At 43.8% G+C, this 5,569-nt stretch overlaps 1 pseudogene; it reads right to left on the minus strand.

Annotated features, from left to right (window-relative positions):
• Window positions 1-995: 995 nt before the first annotated feature.
• Window positions 996-2,043, minus strand: LOC784803 (E3 ubiquitin-protein ligase RNF113A-like; annotated as a pseudogene).
• Window positions 2,044-5,569: the final 3,526 nt, after the last annotated feature.

Consider the following 5,569-nt stretch of genomic DNA (forward strand, 5'->3'; position numbering starts at 1 on the left):
GGAGCCTGGCAGGCTGCAGTCCATAGTGTCATAGAGAGTCAGACACAACATGCTAAGCACCTTAGCATGGCATGGCACCATCAGACATCGCCCACTTGCCAGCCCTGGAGGCAGTGAACCCTCCAGCACAGTCAAACCTCAGTGATTGTAGCCCCAGCCAACATTCTGACTGCAACCCAATGAAAACCACGAAGCCAGAAGCCATCCAGCCACGCAGCTCCCAAATTCCTGTCTGGCAAAAACTGTGAGCCGTGTTAAATATTTATTTTTAAGTCACAAAATTTTTTTTTTAGTTGCAAAATTTTGGGATGATGTGTTAGGCAGCAATAATATTGCTTCCTTGTTTGTAGTAGCAAAAACCAGAAATACCAGAAATAATGATGAGAGGTTAGGGAGGGTGCTGTTGCCTGTGGGGGTGGGTTTGGGCTCCCCACGTGCACCCCTTCTGGTACACTTGTGCATAGGCATTGTGTACCCAAAGTGCCTTTCTGGACACACAGTACGTACACAGCTGTGTATATTTATTGTTACACAAAGTGCCTTTGTGGACACATATACACAGTTTTTATGTAGGTGCTGTCCCCTTGGGCTGATTCAATCAGCTGCTAGGTCACACGGCTCCTATTGTTAAATCAGTCCCCATAAACAGGTAACCCTCACTGATTTGATCAACATGCTTGTGTCATGTGACACCTACATATTACACCAGCCCCTAAAACATGTGACTCCCGTTGATTAAATCAGCTCCATTAAATATCCTGACCCCCACTAAATCAATCATCCTTCTTAAATCTCCTGGCATCCATTTTACCAATCAAACCCCTTAGGTTTCCTGACCTCCATTAAATCCGTCTGCCTTCTTAACTCTCCAGACACCCATTAAGTCATTCTGCTTTCTTAATTCTCCTGTACCGCATTAAGTCAATGGGTCTTCTTCTTTTTCTTAAGATTTCCTAAATAACAAAACATTTGAGATTTGAGACTAATGGGAAATTTTAAGTAATGGGAATTGGACTCTCATCAGGGTCTTCTGGGAAATCAGAAGCACCATCCCCTTCTGCAGCTCAATGTTTCTCCAGTTTAATAATCCATTCTTTCTCTGGACGCCATTGGTCTGCTGGTCACAGATATAGCAGCGAGGGGTGGTGTGAGAAAGCTGCAGCATGCAGAGCTCACAGAATAATGCCTGCAATTGGTGATAACTGGGTTTTGGAAGGTCTGGTGACAGAGGAAACACTTGAATGGTATTTCCTCCTGGTCGCTTCCCACTTCGTAGTTTTTGCCCTCTTAGACGCCACAGAGATGCTCATCAAGTTCGTGTTCAATCTGCCACCCATGCTTATGATCTGAACGGTCATGGAGGAATTTACAGCAGTCTGCGAAGCTGCAAAAACCAATCTCCTCGTAGTCCTTAACAAATGTCGAGCTGGTAATCCCAGCACATGGAGATGCTGGGGAGCTCGGATGGGGCCCTTCCTCACCATTCAGGAGGAAGCAGTGCCCATAGATGTATCCTTGGGCTTCATGTATTTCTGGCAATTATTAACTATTAGATCTTATTAGATCTAATGATTATTAGATTAAACCACCCAGAAGATCATCTTCCTTGCCCCTCAGCTCCTCCTGGATCTTCTGGCTGTGCTCAAAGATGGTTTGTGCATCATGCTCCTTCTCTGTGTCTAGCATGGACAGCAGTGGCCCCCATATCCTCTGGCCCTATGGGTTTCGCTGGGCGAGTGGACTTGTAGACCACGCCCAGACACTTGGGCTTGTTCTCCTCCTCCTCGCTACTCTGGTCACCGTATGCCACCTCTGTCTACCACTGCCACGGGCCTTCTGTATCATGGGACTGTGGGGAGCTTGCTTCTTTTCCAGGCGAACCACAGTGTTCTCTTCGTCACTGCAGCTGTTGTCTCTGGACTCTTGGTTGCAGATGGGGCACTTCCTGCAGCCTGCAGCCACTTTTTGCCCAGGCTTTTTTGAAAAGAAAGATCTTTTTCACAACTTGTCTGTCCTCTTTCCTGGGGAAAGTTGCTCTGACATTTTAAGAGTCTTGAGCTCAGAAACGGCTGTAGTCTGCCGGGTGGCGTGGGCCTGTTCATCACTGCACTGTTGAGTGCTCGACTGTGAATTCGTGCAAAATCTGTGGCCACAGGTGTTCTTAGTCTCCTGACAAACCTTAAAAAAAAAAAAAAAAAAAAAAGCCCCCTTAAATCATGTGACTGCCTTTGATTCGATCAATCCCCTTAAATCAGCCTGGGAAGGGGGCTGTCCTTCTTCAGGGGTGCTTGGGTAGAGTATGCTGCTGCTGCTGCTGCTGCGTCGCTTCAGTCGTGTCTGACTCTGTGTGACCCCATAGACGGCAGCCAACCAGGCTTCCCATCCCTGGGATTCTCCACGAAAGAACACTGGAGTGGGTTGCCATTTCCTTCTCCAATGCATGAAAGTGAAAAGTGAAAGTGAAGTCGCTCAGTCGTGTCCGACTCTAGCGACCCCATGGACTGCAGCCTACCAGGGTCCTCCATCCACGGGATTTTCCAGGCAAGAGTACTGGAGTGGGGTGCCATTGCCTTCTCCGGGGTAGAGTATAGTTGATGAATAATATCACATTAGTTTCAGGTGTTTGCAAAGTGATTCAGTAATACTTATACATGTATCTATTCTTTTTCAAATTTTTTCCCATTTAGGTTTTTACAGAATACTGAGCAGAGTTCCCTGTGCTATAGGGTAGGTCCTTGGAGGTTATCTATTTTGCTTTAGTGCTTGTTTTGGTTATCTATTTTTAATATTGTGGTATGTGTATGTCAATCCCAGTCTCCCAATTTATCTTTCCCCTTTGGTTAACCTTTGGTAACCATAGGTTTGCTTTCTAAGTCTCTGAGTCTGTTTTATAAATTAGATTCACTTGTATAATTTTGATAGCTTACAGTGAATGGGGTCAGATTCCTGATGTCCAAAGAAGAAAATTTAGCTTGAGGATCAGAGACCAGGCTTGACCACTCAGGGCTCCGGTATGGCAGAAGTTTTATTACAGTGAAAAAGGACCGAGAATGCTTCTGACAGACATCGGAAGGCGGCATAGAGTGCACCCCTCGCTCTTCTTAGCAAGGCCTCATATACTTTTACCAGACCGACTCCCACAATATGCATCTTAAATTAACAAGATTAGGATCAACAATAGAAAGATCTTACCAGACCCTATTTGGAACAACAGACTGGTTCCAAATAGGGAAGGAGTACGTCATGGCTGTATATCGTCACCCTGCTTATTTAACTTATACGCAGAGTACATTATGAGAAACGCTGGGCTGGAGGAAGCACAAACTGGAATCAAGATTGCCAGGAGAAATATCAATAACTTCAGATATGCAGATGACATCACCCTTATGGCAGAAAGTGAAGAAGAACTAAAAAGCCTCTTGATGAAGGTGAAAGAAGAGAGTGAAAAAGTTGGCTTAAAATTCAACATTCAGAAAACTAAGATCATGGCATCTGGTCCCATCACTTCATGGCAAATAGATGGGGAAACAGTGGAAACAGTGTCAGACTTTATTTTGGGGGGCTCCAAAATCACTGCAGATGGTGACTGCAGCCATGAAATTAAAAGACGCTTACCCCTTGGAAGGAAAGTTATGACCAACCTAGATAGCATATTAAAAAGCAGAGACATTACTTTGCCAACAAAGGTCCGTCTAGTCAAGGCTATGGGTTTTCCAGTGGTCATGTATGGATGTGAGAGTTGGACTGTGAAGAAAGCTGAGCGCCGAAGAATTGATGCTTTTGAACTGTGGTGTTGGAGAAGACTCTTGAGAGTCCCTTGGACTGCAAGGAGATCCAACCAGTCCATTCTAAAGGAGATTAGTCCTGGGTGTTCATTGGAAGGACTGATGCTGAGGCTGAAACTCCAGTACTTTGGCCACCTCATGTGAAGAGTTGACTCATTGGAAAAGACTCTGATGCTGGGAGGGATTGGGGGCAGGAGGAGAAGGGGACGACAGAGGATGAGATGGCTGGATGGCATCACTGACTTGATGCACATGAGTTTGGGTGAACTCCGGGAGTTGGTGATGGACAGGGAGGCTTGGCATGCTGCGATTCATGGAGTCACAAAGCTACTGAACTACTGAGCTACTGAACTGAACTGAGAAGGTTCTCAAGAAGGAGAAACATGTCCTCAAGCAGGATACATTGTTTTTATAGAATCCTTAGTTCAGAGTTTAAGCTGAGATGTTTTGTTGTGTAAACATCAGCTCTGGACTCAAAGAAAAAAACGTTTTATGTGACTAAGACAGAGGAATGTAAAACAAAAAAAGTTTATCCTTTTTCTCCTCCTTGAAAACTCCAGACGCTTATCTCCTCCTTGAAAGCCCCAGACCTCTTTTTCCTCCTAGGGGACCCCGGACTTCTTATCAATCTACCTAACAATTTACTCTCTCAATTTTTTGATTCCCCGTACAGAACTCCGGGAGTTGGTGATGGACAGGGAGGCCTGGCGTGCTGCAATTCATGGGGTCACAAAGAGTCGGACACGACTGAGCAACTGAACTGAACTGAACTGATTTCCCATATAAGTGATATTATACGATATATGTCTTTCTCTAACTTACTTCACTTAGTATGCTAATTTCCAGGCTCATCTTTGTAATGGCTGATAATAGTCCATTTTATATTGCGCCACATCTTCTTTATCCATTCATCTGTTAATGGACATTTAGGTTGTTTCCATGTCTTGGATATTGTGAACAGTGCTGCAATGAACTTTGGGGTGCCTGTATCCTTTGAATCATGTTTTTTTCTGGATATATGCCCAGGAGTGGGATTGTTGCATCCTATGGTAGCTCTACTTTTAGTTTATTAAGGAACCTCTGTACTGTTTTCCATAGTGGCTGTACCAATTTACATTCCACCAACAGTGTAGGAAGGTTCTCTTTTCTCCACGCCCTCGCCGGCATTTACTGTTTGTAGACTATTTGACAATGGCCATTCTGACAGATGTGAGGTGATATCCCTTTGTAGTTTTGATTTCCATTTCTCTAATAATTAGTGATGTTGAACATCTTTTCATGTGCTTCTTGGCCATCTGTATATTTCTTTGGACATATGTCTATTTAGATATTCTCCCCATTTTTGATTAGGTTGTTTGTTTTTATTTTGATATTGAACTGCATGAGCTGTTAGTAAATTTTGGAGATTAATTCCTTGTTGGTCAAATCATTTGCAAGTATTTTCTCCCATTCTGTGGGTTGTCTTTTTGTTTTGTTCTAGATTTCCTTTGATGTGCAAAAGCTTTTCAGTTTAATTAGGTCCCAATTGTTTTTTTGTTGTTATTTCCATTACTCTAGGAGAGTAAAAAGCTTCTTGATGAAAGTGAAAGAGGAGAGTGAAAGAGTTGGCTTAAAGCTCAACATTCAGAAAACGAAGATCATGGCATCTGGTCCCATCACTTCATGGCAAATAGATGGGGAAACAGTGGAAACAATGCCTGACTATTTTTTTGGGCTCCAAAATCACTGCAGATGGTGACTGCAGCCATGAAATTAAAAGACGCTTACCCCTTGGAAGGATGACC

The sequence above is a fragment of the Bos taurus genome, chromosome 10, assembly GCF_002263795.3.
Source record: "Bos taurus isolate L1 Dominette 01449 registration number 42190680 breed Hereford chromosome 10, ARS-UCD2.0, whole genome shotgun sequence".
Classification (NCBI taxonomy): domain Eukaryota; kingdom Metazoa; phylum Chordata; class Mammalia; order Artiodactyla; family Bovidae; genus Bos; species Bos taurus.